The sequence below is a fragment of the Petaurus breviceps genome, unplaced genomic scaffold, assembly GCF_028583685.1.
Source record: "Petaurus breviceps papuanus isolate PSGF00001 unplaced genomic scaffold, PetGlider_PUasm1.0 456, whole genome shotgun sequence".
NCBI classification, from domain to species: Eukaryota; Metazoa; Chordata; class Mammalia; order Diprotodontia; family Petauridae; genus Petaurus; species Petaurus breviceps.
This window is the reverse complement of record NW_027186343.1, coordinates 15,263-32,102: the sequence shown is the minus strand read 5'-3', so window position 1 is coordinate 32,102 and position 16,840 is coordinate 15,263. Positions and strand designations below refer to the sequence as shown.

The following is a 16,840-nucleotide window of genomic DNA, read 5'->3' as shown; positions in this document are numbered from 1 at the left end:
ATATCTAAAAAATAAAATTAAGAGGTGAGAGAGGAATTTATTGGAAGGAGAAAGGAGGAGATAGATTAGGGCAAATTATCTCATATGAAAGAGGCAAGAGAAAATTGTTACAATGGAGGGGAAGAACAGGAAGGTGAAAAGGAATGGAACAACCTTATTCTCTTTGAATTTGGCTTTAGGAGGGAATAATGTACACACTCAAGTGTGTGTACCTTACCTTACTGGAAAATAAGAGGATAGGGTATAGGAGGGGGGATGATAGAAGAGAGGGCACCTTGTCCCTTCTCCCCAGTACTGGAGAGCTCAAAGCTTCACATCTGAGATGTTTCTTTTTCAGATCTTTGTATTTTCCCAATTTGCCTTGGTGCCAAATAGTATAATAAATTCTGACTTATCTTTAGCATCAAATTAGGAGTGACACTTTTCACTTTTCACAATTCCAAAAAATAACCAGAATGAATTCAATTACCTATCAGCTGTATCCCAATACACAAATTTTTTTCTCTTTTAGGTGAGGCAGGAAATGGTAAATGCTTAAATGCTCATTAGTCTGCCTCTTTGATCTGAGGGGAAAAAATTCCCTTTTTATTTTTTTATCTCTTTTTCCCACACTCAAAATTTGGCCAAAGTTGGAATGGAGAGAAAGAGATTCTAAAAACCTTCAAGAATGAATAAAAAGATTGCCTTACAGCAGTGAAAGTCTAATTGAGATAAGTTACATTGAATTTCTGGTAGATCTCATCTACAATGGTTGCATGACTTCCTCTCAAACATTCAACAGCATGGACATACTAGAAACAATGTCCATGGTAGAAAAAGATGTGGTGCTGAGTTCCAGGAGTTACAAAGGAAGAGGGCAGAGGTTGAAATGTTCTGAAAAGATCTGAGGTGTAGTAGGGTTGAGCTAGAAGGCTGCTTGGTATGGGAGCAGGGAAATATCTTTTCACATAAGAGATTGCAACATGGAACCACAGGACCTAGGGAGACAGGAGGTACTGATTGGGAAGCCATAAGACTAAGGATGTACCAGTTGACTGGGGTCCCCATCTTTCTGGATCTTATGATGATGAAGTTACTGTCGATGCGGGTCTTTACTCACCAAACATTGGTGATTGCAGGATGCAAGTAGTGAGGAATGTGGGTTGGGGATCAGGGTCAGGAAATGCCTGAAAGGTCATGTGTTTTGGGACAGGACATGACTGAACTCATTCATAATACCAGGTCTGTAGATCTCACACATGCCATACATATTCTTGACTCAGAATCAGTCTGGTGTCTGAGGCATTGGCCATTCAGCATCACACCTTTGTCCAAGGCCCCAGATTTTTTGCTGTTTGGATAGCTGTCATACCCTGATGCTTTGAGAGGAAGTGTGGTAGAATAGGTAAAACCCTAGACTTGCAATCAGAAAGGCCTGGGTTCAGTTCCAGCATCAGACACTTCATATTTCCATATTTCCAGTCACTTAACCTCATTCTTCCTCGGTCCTTCACCTGCAAAGTGATAAGGATTGTACCTGATGGCCTCCAAGGCCCTTTCTGGGTCTACATATATAACCATATGAACCTTCCAGCACTCACTATGCTATCTGAAGTCTTTGTTGTTATTAGATCACAGAGGTCTTAGAGTAGAATAAGAATAATCTGCCCTTGCTATGGCTACAAGGAATTTCTGGCTCATTCCCAGTGGCTTTTATAACACAGAAATGGTCCTAAGACCAATGAACATAATCCATTGAATACAGAAGAAAAACGTTCCACCTCTGTGGAGATAGTTGAGGGAAAATGTCAGGAAAAGAAGGAAGAAGGGTTCCAATATTGGACTAATCTACATACAATAGCTATGAGAATGCTGGTCTTTCAGTCTGAAAGTCATGAGTCTGAATACTGTCCCAAATACTTACTAGCTGTGTGACCTTGGGGAAGTCATTTAAATTCTGCATGCCTCAGTTTACCCATCTGTAAAATGAAGATAGAACCAACCTCATAAGATTATTGAGATGTTCATGTGAGGTAATGTATGAAAGACTTGTCTACCTATCTCTACACTCTCTCTTTTCCAGTCCATTCTTCATATAGCTTCCAAAATAATCTTCCTCATACACAAATTTGACCGTGTTACTTTACCCCTTGCCCATCAAAAAGCTTTTTTATTGTTTTAAGGATGTATAATGGGGATCTAGGGAATGCACAAAGCATCTCGAATGATGTATCTCTTATGTGGAGAGGCCAGAGAGCTTGCTGCCATGATATTATTAAGATAATGGAAGGATTTTGGAGAGACTATTAAAAATAGATTTGGGACAGCGAGGAGTGGCATGTTTAGAATTGATATTGTTGAGGTTTGTAGTTTAGGGGTGCTCAAGACCCCAAAATACCAATATGCCAGATTCTGCCGAATGAATTCAACTCAAGTTTTCTCTCAGCCAAATAAAATCAGTTTATTAAACATGTACCATAATGGGCAGACTCTTAAGGAACCTGAGTATTTGTGATGCTTGTATTGACAAGCGGTCCAGAACAATCTTACACAGAGGGAGTCTGTGCTAGATTAATCTCAACCCCCTCATGGAGGCAAGATGAATCTTATATACAGAAAGATTGTGGGAGGATTTAGGGGTGGTCTAGAGGAAGGGTTTGGGGAGGGTCTTGAGGAGGAATCTAAGGAGGTTCTTGAGAAACTGAGGTCAGACTCCAGGAATGGGATTAAAGGCGGAGGGCTAGGCTAGTTTAAGGGTAACAGAAATTTGGGCCTAGCTATAATGAAAGGCCTATCCAGTGGGAAGATTCAGAGTTCAAGGGGTTTCGCCATCATTATAACTAAGTCCATTTGTTCTGTATTAGCCATTTTGCTATGTATGATCTTAACATGAAGTGTGAGACCAGCTGCAACAGCCAACTTCCTCGAGTGTCTTCTTTTCTCCTGCCCTAATTGGTACAAAAAGACTAGATTGCTAGAAAAGGAGGTTTTAACAGTCCATGGTTTTTTTCCCTCCCATATCCTTCCTGAGAGATAATGTATGGTTCCTTTTGCTTCAGTGAAACTAGGGATCTAACTGAAGAAGTTTCCCATAAATAGGTTTAGGGTTGCTCTGGAGACCCCAAAATGCCAACATGCTGGGTCCTGTCAAATGAATTCAACTCGAGCCTTCTCAGCCAAAGAAAAGTAAAGTTTATTAAAAGTTCGCTTGTATTGGACACAGAGTAAGTCTGTGTTAGGTCATTCTAAGGTGCTCTCACATACAGGGAGGGAAGATGGGATCTTATATACAGAAGGTTGTGGGAGGAATCTGGGGGTGGTCTAGAGGAGGAGTTTGGGGAGGGTCTTCAGGAGAAGTCAGATGAGGTCAATGAGTGATTAAGGCTAGGAAGTTGCTGAGCCAACAGACAATGGTGGGCTAGGGCCAGTTCAAGGGTGGATTGATATATTGATAGGCTCAAGGGTGGGAAGTAGATGGACAATGGAGGACTAGGCTAGTAACAGAGGTCTGGGCCCAGCCACAATGTAGGGCTTATGGCCTCATGCAAATGCCTCATCACATGGGACGATTTAATCAGAGTTCAAGGTGGGATTCCCAGAGCCTGTACCTCAAGGACTCAAGGAGAGTCTATGGGGGCCCCCAGAGGCTGCACCTCATCATAACAAGGATTCATCCCTTGCTTATCACCTTAGCTAGTGATATACGTTCTCCTTAAATACATTTTCCCCCTTTGTATAGCCAGCTGCAGTATAAGAAGCCAACTTTTTTCTTTGTCTCATATAATATATAAATTTTGTTCAGTTATATCTGACTCTGTGGTTTTCTTGGCAAAGATACTGGCGTGGTTTGTCATTTCCTTCTGAAATTTTACCTCATTTTACAGATGAGGAAACTGAGGCAAACAGGACTTGCCCAAGGTCACACAGCTAGTGTCTGAGGCCATATTTGAATTCAGCAAGATTAGGCTTCCTGATTGTCCACCACACTCTTCACTGTGCCACCTAGCTACCCAAATATATAAACATTACATCCTGAATTGTGACACACATTCCCATCGACTCCTGGTGGAATGTTTCACAGTGAATAAACTGCAATTTCCTTGTCTTTGTGTTTGACACCGGTTTATAAACATTCATTAGTCAAATGGACAAGAAAATTCATACAATATCATGGAGCATGTGTAGTTATTCTATAACTTAGGCTGTGGTGCTGATGGGTGCATGCTCTGAGAAACCCCTTGTCCTCTGATTTAATCTTCCCACTGGATGAGGCATTTGCCTGAGGCCATAAGCCTGTCATTATAGCTAGGCCCAAATCTGTTACCGTTAAACTAGCCTAGCCCTCCATGGCTGGTCATCTCCAGGGAGCCTTCAGTTACTTCCCACCTTTAATCCCATTCCTGGAGTCTGACCTCAAGTAGTCAAGATCCTCCTTAGAGTCCTCCTCAAGACTCCTCCCCAACACCTCCTCTAGACCACCCCTAAATCCTCCCACAGTCTTTCTGTAGATAGGCTCTATCTTGCCTCCAAGAAGGTGCTGAGATTAATCTAGTGCAGACTCAGTCTGGGTCAGCTTGTTCTGGCCTGTTCATCAATGCAAGCATCACAAATACTTGGGTTCCTTAAGAGGCTACCCATTATGGCAAACATTTAATAAACTTTGCTTTTCTTTGGCTGAGGGAAGACTTGAGTCGAATTCCTTTGGCAGGACCCGGTGTGTTGGTATTCTGGGGTCTCAAGCACCCCTAAACCTCTAACCTCAACATTTTATGCTGACCTCTTCAAGTAAGGGCAATCCAAGCAATGTCTATCAATGCAGATCCTTATTTTCTCCATGGTTATCTTGCCCGTGCTGTCTGTCATCTATTCTCTGCTTTAATTGTCCAAATCTAATATCTCCTATGCCTTTTAATGAAGATGTTTCTTAACTATGCCATTTCTACCCCCCACCCCCCTGTACTCCGATGTATCCCTGAACCTTGTTAGTGGAACCAGTCCAGAGAGGTTAAGCATTTCCCTTCATTTTGTGGTTGTTCTATATAAAAAAAAATCCTGTGAGGAAAAATATAATTAAATTTGAACTCAATGATATCTCTGTGCATCTCCCTTGTAGGTTTAAAAAAAAAGAAATCAGTTGTCTAGAGACCATCTCTGAGTTTTTATTTCAGGTACTGTTGAGGTCTGGGTGTCTTAAGGTTTAAGGCACTTAAGGAGCCTCGGTATCTGTGATGCTTGTACTGGACAAGCGGGCCAGAATCATCTGACACAGAGTAAGTCTGTGCTAGATCATTCTCTGGAACTCTCACATGTCAGGGAGGCAAGATGGGGTCTTATATACAGAAAGGTTGTGGGAGGATTTAGGGGTGGTCCAGGGGAGGAATTTGGGAAGGGTCTTCAGGAGGAGTCAAATGAGGTTAGAGTCCAGTGATGAGAGATTAAGGATGAGAGGTAGTTGGAGGCTACCTGGAGATGAGGAAATGGAGGGTTTGGGAGGATCAAAGGTGGGAGCTAGCTGGACAGAGGAGGGTTTGGGTGGAGCCACAATGACAGGCTTGTAGTCTCATCAAATGGGAAGATTCAATCAGAGTTCAAGAGGGTTCCCAGAGCCTGTACCTCATCATTACTCAGTGAACTAATGTCACCTTTAGGTTTTAAGTTCAAAGTCTGCTCATCTCTGATTTGCCTGGCATTCCTGGCCCTTAACCAGCTGGCAAGTTACTTATTTCTCTGAAAATGTTTACTCATCTGTTAAATGAAAATAGTACTATCTCCACTCCCCTCCTTCCTCCTCCTTTTCTGAGGGTTCTATAATCTGGGGGAAGAGCAGTGTTAAACAGTCCAACCCCAAATTTTAGAATTTGCCACAGACATTTATACCCTGAATGGGTATAGTGTGATCTAAGGTGGGCTGGGCTACATAGAGTGGAGTTCAGTTTCTGGTTTCTGAAGGCAGATCTCCCAGAGTAATCTTCTGCAACAGACTAAGTGGTCCTTCTGTGGGGTCTGAAGAGAAATGAAAGCAATGGAGAGTGAATACAGGTCAGAGGTCACCTTTCTTCCCCCATTCCTTTCTCCACCCCTCTTCTAGTCATAAATCCCTTCCTGTATTCCCTTCCAAGTTATAGGGCCATATCTTATCATAGGCCTTCCTACGGAATCTACCCCCCCACCCCCCCAGTCCCTCCATGACTACATTCTGGTTAATAGGCTCTTCTCAGATGAGAGAATTCCAGCTTCTCAGTAATGAACATTGATGCTTCTCATCCCACCCCTTTTCTGCTTTGGTTCACACCCCATGGTACACTGGAGATATAGAAGACTAATCTGTGAGGCCTCGTGTGACTGCCTCTTTATTTTGAATCCCACCTCTGACATTTAGTAGCTGTGTGACCTCTGGGTGTAAGCTCATCTTCTGTAAAGTGAGGGGGTTGGATTAGAGTGTCTCCTAGATATAAATCCACAATTCTAGCATAACTAGTTCTCTTCTCTCTTCCCACTTCATTTCAGTTCTCCCTCACCACATCATCTGATCAATGAAAGAATCTTCAGAAACATTTGAGTAGCCCTTCCTGGGATTGGGAGTGGAGATTGGCTCTGGGATCTGGACCTAGGACCACCTGGGAGCAAAGCCCTGGTGCTATTAAATCAGTGAGTCAATCAACATTTATTAAAACCAGAAAGCCTGGGTTCCTAGGCCTACTATTAGATGGTGAACTTGGAAATAAAGTGACTTTCAGTGTGATAAAGATAGGCAGCTTGGCACATTGGATTGGATTCTGGAAAACCTGAGTTATTTTCCCACCCGTGACATTAATTTTGTGAATCATGCTTGACTGGAGGGAGTTCCTGCACCAGTAAAATCCTTGCTTTGCAGTAACTGCTTACCTAAGAGGCATCAGAGGAGAAGACCTGAAGCGGGAAGTTGAATCAGGAGACTTTTCCAGCAGTTCAGGAAGGAGGTAATAAGTATCTGAACTTGGGTGATTGTCATTGAGAATGAAGTGAAGGGGATTCAGGTCTAGAAGCTGAAAAGGGGACTAGAAGCCATTCAGTCAAACGAAGGTCCAGAGGGGAGCTATGCCTGCCAAACGAGATTAAATTGAAATTGTTTACTACTAATGCTACAAGTAGGTAGGAAGGGCAGTTCTAGGGAATTAGATGGTTTATAGATGGCTAGAACTATCAGTAGTCAGACTAGAAAAAGATTAAATCAATCAACAAGCATTTCTTCTTTATTGTAAAATATTTTATTTCTTCCCAGTTACATGTAAAGACAATTTTTAACATTGAGCTTTTAAAATTTTGAGTTCCAAATTCTCTCCTTCCCTCCCCACCTCTCCTTTTTTTGATATGGCAAGGAATTTGATACAGGTTATACATATGCTATCATGCAGAATATATTTCCATATTAGTCCGTTGTGAAGGAAGACACAGACTTCACTTAACCCCACTTGCCCTACAAAAAAGCAAAAAAAAAAAAAAAAAAAAGGCTAAAAAAGAAAGAAAAAAAGGTAAAAAATGGCACGCAGTCTTTGACACTGTTGACCACCCTATCCTCCTTGATTCTTCTCTCCAGGTTTTTGGGCACCGCTCTCTCCTGGCTCTCCTCCTACCCATCTGCCTACTCCTGTCTCCTTTGCTGGATTCTCCTCCAGATCATGTATGTCCTTTAACCATAGGTGCCCCTCAGGGAAGTGGAGATGTTATTATTTTCATTTAACAGATGAACAAATGGGTCCTCTTCACTCTCTATATACAACTTCACTTGGTGACTCTTCAGCTTGCATGGATTTAATTATCTTTTCTGTACTGATGATTCTCAGATCTACTTCTCCTGGCCCAGTCTCTCTGCTGAACATCTTGCATCTCCAAATTCCATTTAGACATTTCTAACTAGTAGACATCTTGAACTCAATATATCCAAAATAACTCACTATCTTTTCCCCTAGCCCCGCCTCCCCTTACTTTCCTCGTTACCATACAGGGCAAATTCACTTTTTTATCCCTCAAGCTCAACCTAGAAGTTGCCTTCAACACTTACTGTGCTCAGGATTGCTCACCCTACTGTCTAATCTGGTGTCAAAGCCTGGCAGTTTCAGAATCCCTATTATATTCCCCTTCTCTCTTCAAGACTACCAATGCTCTAGTCCAAGCCCTTTTCACTTAATACATGGACTATGGCAATAATTGTCTGTCAGGGGATCAGCCTGCCTGAAGTGTCTCCCCACTCCAATCCATCCTCTATTCAGCTGCCAAAGTGATTTTCCTAAAGCACAAATCCAATCAGGTTGATGTGGTTTGGGGTGATGAGAACCCTGAAATGTAAAGGTACAGGATGAGTGCCTGGAAAGAATTCGAGCAGTAGCAAAGTGTATTTGTAATGCCAGTGGAGTGGGCTAGAGTCAAGGAAATCTGTAGTTTAATGAGGATGTGACTGATACTTAAATACAAAAATGGGGGGGAGAGGGTCAGTGAAAAGACCTTGATGGGACTGAGGAATAGTAAAGAGCCTGGAGTGGGCCAGGTTAACTTCTTAAAAGATCTAGATGAGATTAAAGGAGTTTCAAGTAAACTGAGGTGGGCTGGGGTGGGCTGTCAATGATCTGGGCAGCTAGTTCAGGGACTGGCTTGCTTCCAGAAAGATAGTCTTCTCCTTTAGGGGTCCAGGTCCCATAGCCCCATCAATGTCACACACACACACTGCATATACCACAAACACATACACTACACACATGCACACCACACACAAACACACACCACAAACACACACACCACACACACATACACACAAACACCACAAACACACACACACACCACATAAACACACCACTAAAAATACTAGTACCTCCTTGTCCTTTCCAGGATTAAACACAAAATGCTTGTTTGGCATTCAAGCCCTTCATATCCTACCTGTCTCCTGCCTTTCTAGTCTTCTCCCTCTGTCATGTACTCACTCTTTCAGCCATCCCTTGCCTCTGGACATTTTCTCCGGCTGTCATCCTGTCCAGGAATTCTTACCTTCTTCACTTCTATTGACCTACCTAGCTTCCTTTTGTTTGGTTGGTTTTGGGGGGGGGGAGTTAGTCTTTTTGGAGGGGGGTAGGCAGGGCAGTCAGGGTTAAGTGACTTGCCCAAGGTCACACAGTTAGTAAGTGTTAAATGTCTGAGTCACATTTGAACTCAGGCCCTCCTGACTCCAGGGCTGGTGCTCTATTCACTTCACCTTTTAAGCTTCCTTTTAAGCCATAATTAAAATAATTTATTACAAGAAGCCTTCCTGAACCCCTTTTAATTCTAGTGTATTCATTCTATTAATTATTTCAATTTTTTCCACATGCAGCTTAATTACTTTGTATATATTTGTGTTCATGTTGTCTGCCTCCCCATTAGCTTGTGAGCTCCTTGCAAGTCAGAGATTACGCTTTTCTTCTTGAATTTTAAGCACTTAGTACACTGCCTTTTACATAGCATTCAGTAATTTTTCAGTCATGTCACACTTATCGTGACCGCTTTTGGGACTTTCTTGGTGAAGTTACTGGAGTAATATGTCATTTCCTTCACCAGCTTGATGCAGTTTGGGGTTGCTGGGAACTCCAAAATATCAGGGTACAGAGTGGCATCCAAACCATCTTCCCTAACAGGTAGCAGGCAAGATTCTTAGGGAATAAGTACGGGACTAATACCTGTGTACAAAGAAAGGGACAGTGAAAAGATCTGAATGGAATTAAGGAGTGGTAAATAGCCTGGGGTGGGCCAGGTGCACTAGTAGAAGGAATGAAATAGTCAGGGGTATGCTAAGATCAACAGTGAAAAGAGTGTCAAGTAAGCTAATTTTGTAGCAGCAAGCACCCCAAGCGTCCTCAGGGTTTGCAGCTACCACAGGTTCTTGGATCTGCTTTGTTAAAGGAAAGCAACTCAAAATGGGTTAACAAGCTTACTTTAATCAGTCAGACATATATCGTTTACCTTGTTCAAGAGAAAAGGTCAGCACCCTGAACCTCAAAGTATACAGGCATAATTATCAAGATAGAAACATCAAGTAGACAGATTTCCAAACTGTCCAACCATTACATCCATACCCAGTCAACATCTGGGTTTCCACATCCTGGGTTTTTCAAAGCCGGGGGACTCTCAACAACGGCTTCCCAGAATTCAGATCAAATCACAGAACACTTCTCAAAGTGAGTCCCAAAAACAAAGCTACACATCAGGGCTTATATAGCCTTCTCCTGGCTCAGAGAATGTAACAACCTTATTGACCCACTGGCCAATCAAAAAGTATCTACTGAAAAACAAGCCTCCCTCCCCAGGCTTCTGGTGCACTTTAGCCTAGGGGCAGGGAAGATCTTTAAAATTTACATTCGCATTACATTAAGTGATCTAGGTGAGCCAAGGTGGGCAACTGGGTGGACCAGTTGCCTTAGGTGGAGGCCCCAGTGATATGGGCTGCTGAAATGTGTGGGAAAATTCAGGGCCTGGGTTGCTTTCCAAAAGGTGAGGTTTTCCTTGTAGGGGTCCAGATCCCATCACTCCATCAAGTTCATTTTAAATATAAAACCAAGAGGATTAAGTGACATGCATAGGGTTACATACCTTGTAAGTGTCTGAAGCAAGACTGGAACTCAGGAAAATGAGTCTTCTTACTCTAGGACTAGAACTCTATACACTGTACCACTAGATGCCAATGTAAGCCCTGGATAAATGATGATTGCCAATTAACTGACTCCAAAGAAAAGAGAAGCCTTGTTTAAGTATTTCATATTTCATTTTTTTTCTTGAATGGACAGAGGAGGCCATCTTTTACTTCATTTCTTACCCAACCTTGAATCATTGAATGGGTGTTACCTCAGACAAACTGAAGCCTGGGAAAGGAATAAAACTTTCTTGAAATAAAGTTCTGGAAAATCAGGCACTGATAAAGCCTGGAGCTAGTTGCCAATGGAGCTGCTTGACTTGACTACCCCTAAACCCAAATCACTCTGGCTCTCACTGATTAGACAATAATGGGTCCCAACCCAAGGCTCAGTTGGTCATTATTTGGATTTTGATGACTCAGATTGTAAATATCAAATTGTTTCTGTTCTGGCCAGAAACTCTGGGGATCTTCCCCTCTTCGACTGATTTTTTTTTTTTTTGAGTAGGTAAAAGAGGCCTCTTTTTTTGCCTCATTTCTTAATGGTTGAATGGATGTTGCTCCAGACAAACTGAGACCTGAGGAAGACCTTAACTTGGGCCAAGGTTGGTCCATTCTGGAGAGCAATTTGGAACTATACCCAAAGGGCTATAAAACTGCATACCCTTTGACCCACCAATACCACTACTTGGTCTGTGTTCCAAAGAGATCATAAAAAAGGGAAAAGTACCCACATGTACAAATATATTTATAGCAGCTTTTTTTTATAGTGTCAAAGAATTGGAAATGGAGGGGTTGCTTATCATTTGGGGAATGACTGAACAAGGTGAGGTATATGAATGTAATGGAATACTATTGTTCCATGAGATATGATGAGCAGACAGATTTCAGGAAAACCCGAAAAGACTTAACATGAACTGACGCTGAGTGAAGTGAGGAGAACCAGGAGAACATTGTACACAATGACAGCAGCACTGATAGACTTAGCTCTTCTCCGCAATGTAAGGGTCTAAGACAATTCCCAAAGACGCATGATGGAAAATGCTATCCACATCCAGAGAAAGAACTCTGGGGTCTGAATGCAGATTGAAAAATGCTATTTTCTTTTTTTCCTTTTCTTTCTCATGGTTTTTTCCCTTTGTTCTGATTTTTCTTTCACATGGCTAATGTGAAAATATGCTGAACATGATTGGACATGTATTGCCTATATCAAATTGCGTGCTTTCTTGGGGAGGTGGGGAGAGTGGGGAAAAAAATAGAAAACAAAATCTTATAAAAGTAAATGTTGACATTTTTTTTAAAGCCAAGGTCTCCCACTGCATCCAGGGCTATCTCCTGTTACCTTGATCTATGTCTTGCCACTGGACCCAGATGGCTCAGGAGGAGATAGTGAGGCTGGTGCCTTTGCACAGCCTGCCTCCCTTAAATCCAATTCACTTGCAAGTCAGACGGCACCTTCCTGATGTCACGATCCTCTCCCAGAAGGAAGGATGAACAACAGCAACACTTTATCCTTTCTAAGTAGTACCTAGGAGACTGATGTGATTAATTGATCAAAGGAGTAAACTCCTTTTCCTTGTTTCTGAGAAGTGAACACTTAGTGGTCCACAGAAAATATTCCAGGGCTAAAGATACCTGGATGAGATGCTAAGGAGAAAGCTGGGAAGAGAAGAAAGCAATGAGATATGGGTCTTGGGGAGGGGCACTAAGAAGGGAATATTCCCATTGTGCTGCTCCTTCTGAAGGTGAATATGTATACCTTCTTAATGTTAATGGGAAAGGGGAGGAGATCGCTTAAAAGACTATGTGGAGTCAGCACCAGCTCACTTTGAGTGATTCCTGCTCAGAGCAGAAATTCCCAGTGAAGCTGTGTTCCCCACTGAGAAGCCTCCTGGAAGGACATCAAAGATAGGTTTCCTCCTTCGGAGATCCCATGTTCTTTGACTTCTCTGAAAACGAAAAAATAGTCTGTTTGAGGGACTGAGGAAATTAGGTTTGACATATGCCTGAGGCATGGTTAGAAATTTCTTGCCCCACTTTATACCGGCACTATATTACTCCAAAGTCTTTTGGAACATTGGAAGGTATTATGTAACTCACATTTGTACTGAACCCAGTGCAAATAGTTTTGTGACTTTCTTCAGCACAGAAGAAATTGCACATCACACAACACAGGAATAGGGGCCAAAATAGTCCCAGCTGTGGCAGGACTAACCTATGGTTTCTGCTTCAAAAGGCATGATTTATAATAGGACAAGGAGCAAGGCATTCCCCTGGAGAGAATAAAAGAGGTTTGAACTGAGGTGCCCATCAGGTGTTTTTGGTTTGTTTGGGAAAGAAGGGAGTGGGTTGGAGGCAAAGGGGGTTAAGTGACTTGCCCAGAGTCACACAACTAGTAAGTGTCTGAGGCCAGATTTGAACTGAGATCCTTCTGACTCTAGGGCTAAAGATATATGCACTGTACCACCTGCCTGCCCCTCTGATAACTCAGTCTTTAAAAGTCTTACGAGGCTTCTCTAGAAAGCCTTGTACCCTAGCTGAAGGATTTTATCCTTCATAAAAGCAGTGTCTCCCAATGTAGCTGGCCAGAACAGTCCAGAGGCCAAGAATGTCATCTTGGTTAAAAGGACTGCTACTTGTTTGGGTCTCTTCTTACCCAAAATAGATAGAATCTAGAATATAGTCATTTAAACCAGGGAACTGGGCAATTCAGCTGCCAAAATCATATTTATACACTGACTCTTTACCTGGCCATACCAACAGGAGGCTTAAAAGTATGTCACTGAGTCCTATGTCATAGAAACATCCTGCATTTGGAGTCCTAGAATGGAAAAAAGGTCCAAGAAGTCACTTTTTGCTGAAGAAAAAACCGAGGGAGGCAGAGAGTTTCAATCACTTGCACAAGAGCGCACATTAAAGCTGGTAAGCTAGACGCTAATCCAGTAGCGTTGTCTCTAAGAGCACTTTCCACAGCACCTCACTGCCTCCTCTGATTGGCCTTATTCAAGGGAAGGCAAGCATTCCTCAGAGCAGGATGTTCTCACACGCCTAAAGGCCTCCCTTTTGTTGGGGGACATGGGACTTCCTGTACTATCATTCTCTTAAATCTCAGCATATTAAAGCAATATACAAAAATAATGAAAGGCTTGCTTAATTCTTAAAATATTAAGGTAATTCAAGAGTAATGATCATTATAATTTGTTCCTTTTTTCCCTTGACATTTTCCATACAATTTTGTTCAAGTGTTGAGGCTTTGACTCAGCCCTCTGCACAACACGATCCATCCAATTTTTTTTTTTCCTTTTCACAGCTAAACGTGTAGAAAAAGGAATGTACACAGGTTCCCTCCAGTTTCACATCCTGGGAGTTACATTTGAGGTGACCCACAAACAAGTTGTGGAGAAAAAAAGATTTGAAACTGAGACGAAAAGAGAAAGAGCTAAAGAAAGGTAAATCAAGTGGTCAACAAAAAGATAATGAAACGCCATTCAGGCTCCATTTTACTTTCAAGTGGCCTAGAGAGCAGTAGACATGAAGAGAGTTGTAATGAAAAATCGTGGTTCTTTCATTGCCCCAATTTATCTAACAACTATCTGAAGATTTGGAAGGTGCCCTTGTATGTCCCACCTCCCACCTGCCTACCAGATTGATGAATGTCCAGATGATAGCAATGACAAGCCTGAAAACATAGTGAGTGTGGTAGCAGTCCCAGCCATAATGACCATACCAGTGATCAGAAACTGCAATGGTGAAAGTCATAATGGGAATGGAAAAGTGGTGTTTCATGGAATCTGAGAGTGGACGAAAATGTTTGGAATAGTTGCTGTGATGAATGAGTGGATGGCTTAGAGAAGGTTAAAAAAAGGGTTAATTTTTTTAAGGCTGAATTGATAATTATATATTTTTTCTTTTGACCATGATATTTGCCACGTAACTGTGTTCCACTGTTGAGACCACTTGATTGTATATTCTTCTCACATAATCCATCCTCTTTTTCTTCCCTTTCAAAATCAAATTCCAAGGACAAAGAATGTACAGTGGTTTCTTCCACCTTCAAAACATTCAAGTTAAGTTTGAGTGCAACCAAAGCAAAGAGGTGGAAAATATGTAGAAATGAAAGAAAAGGAAGAAGCATGCAAATAGTGTAAATCAAGAAGTCAATGGAAATATAATTAAGCCAAAAGTTCAGGTTCTACTTTGGACAAGGCATCCACCATGTCAGTTTCAAGTGACCTAGAAAGCAATGAAAATGAAATGAATACTGATGAAGGCTGCATTGGGTGTCCTTTTCCACCCTAATATGTCCCGGGACAATTTTAAGATTTGGAAGATGCTCTCATGTGTCTGAAGCTCCCACCTGGCTACCAGACATGGGGCAATAGGGAGTCTAACCTTACTGGATGGGTGGAGCTAGAGTAGTGCCTCATTTGATGGACACCTGGTGTCACTTTCCGGTGCCAGCAGGAAACCTCAGGCAGCCAATGTGCCCTCAGATTATAGAGCCTGCAAGTGTCCAGTAGAGATGCTGCAAGGGGGATGGTATTGAGGTCACTTGGGACATTAACCTCTGGGGCTTTCCTCAGATTCTCTCCCTCTTTCTCTCCTGCCTTTCTTTTCCCTGGTGACTAGCTGGATACAAAAGAAGTCTTTATACTAGGGAAGCCAGTCTCACTGCACTCGCCTACTCTTTTCCTTCCTGAGGCATTTTTTAAGGTCATGAAAAAGTCAAGGAAATTCCAAGACCAAAAAAGGAATAAAAGCACATGTGGCAAAATCATACAGAAAAGCCCATTCCCCAAAGAAGAGACAAGAGAAGATATCCTGACCCTATGACTTTGCAGAAGTGGAAGGTTCTTGGTAATGGTGTTTTGGAGATATTGTTATGTCCATTGGTTTTACTGACTTTTCTCTTCACCTTTAGCCCTCTTAATATATATATATGTAATATGTATTATATATTATATATGCATATACATATACAATCTGAAATGACTCTCTGGAAGAAAGGTGGGGTGGAGGAATGATGGTTGAAAGTCTGGTGATGGAGAAAAAACAACACTTCAATAAAATTTATTTTTCAATCACAACTATCTTTGTAAGTGGTAGTGTCTCAGCATTTTCTCTGTGTGTTTGTGTCAGTATTCTAAAAAGTTATGGGCATGGCAGTCTGGACCAGTTCTGCTTACTGGAATGTGGGAGTGAGATTGGGAATCAAGGGAAGACTGTCCTGGAGCAGAAGTTGGATGTTAGAAGTTTTATTAGCCCAATTTGGATATACCAGTGCTACTGGCTGGCAGAGGGGAAGCCACAAACCCCAATGAAATTTCAGTGCTTCAAAAGAGGAAAGAGAATACTATTCAGGGTCTCAGATGCTTAAGAGACAGGTGACCCAGGACTGGTCTCTTAACTACTCTCTAGATGAGTTTCCTCAACTCTAAAATGGACATAATAGTAGCACCCACCTCAGAAGGTTGTTTTGAGGATCAGAGGAGATAATGCTGCAGAGGACTCAGCACAGAGGCAGACACTGGCACCAATTAATTGGGTGCTTAGTAATTCCTACCTTTTCTTTCAATCCCTCCTTTCTTCCTTCTTTCTCCCCTTCCTTCCTTTCTTCTTTCTACTCTTGAGATGCCAGCTGATAGGAATACAGTTTAATTTCATTTTCAAACTGTTGACAGTAGCCATTTTAGGGAGTCAAATGCTTGAAAGAAAGCCCAGTCCTTGAGTGCTGAATGAGCTTAAAGAAAGCCAAGCCTCCACTAAGGGAGGGGGGAAGGAATTCTGTGCCCAATATACCAATAGCCTTTATGATAAGCACAACTAGATGCTTATGTGTTATTAACTTTTCTTCTTCTGCCTAGACTTGTCCATAAATTATTCATGATACTAACACCAGTAGCAAACACAAATTCTAGGGGCACTTCACTAAAGACAGTCTTGCAAGTTGACATCAACTCTTCAAAAACTCCATCAACTCCAGGTGGTGCAGTGAATAGAGCACCAGCCCTAGAGTCCTAGGAGCCTGAGTTCAAATCCAGTCTCACACACTTGACACACTTACTAGCTGTGTAACCTTGGGCAAATCACTTAACCCCAATTGCCTTTCCTTTCCCCCTCAGAAAAAAAAAAAAAAGAAGGAAAAGAAAACTCCTGGGCTATCAACCACTTCCAACTGTCAATACATGTCATCTTCATTTTGGTTTGTCCAGGAAAAAAAGCACATGA

The 16,840-nt window shown here is 42.0% G+C and overlaps 1 long non-coding RNA gene across 1 annotated transcript; it reads left to right on the top strand.

Moving 5' to 3' along the window:
* Positions 1 to 5,795: 5,795 nt before the first annotated feature.
* LOC138171688 (uncharacterized) lies at positions 5,796 to 14,012 on the top strand. The gene is made up of 3 exons (XR_011170944.1): positions 5,796 to 6,018; positions 6,487 to 6,938; positions 13,923 to 14,012. It is a non-coding gene; the product is annotated as an uncharacterized lncRNA (long non-coding RNA).
* Positions 14,013 to 16,840: the final 2,828 nt, after the last annotated feature.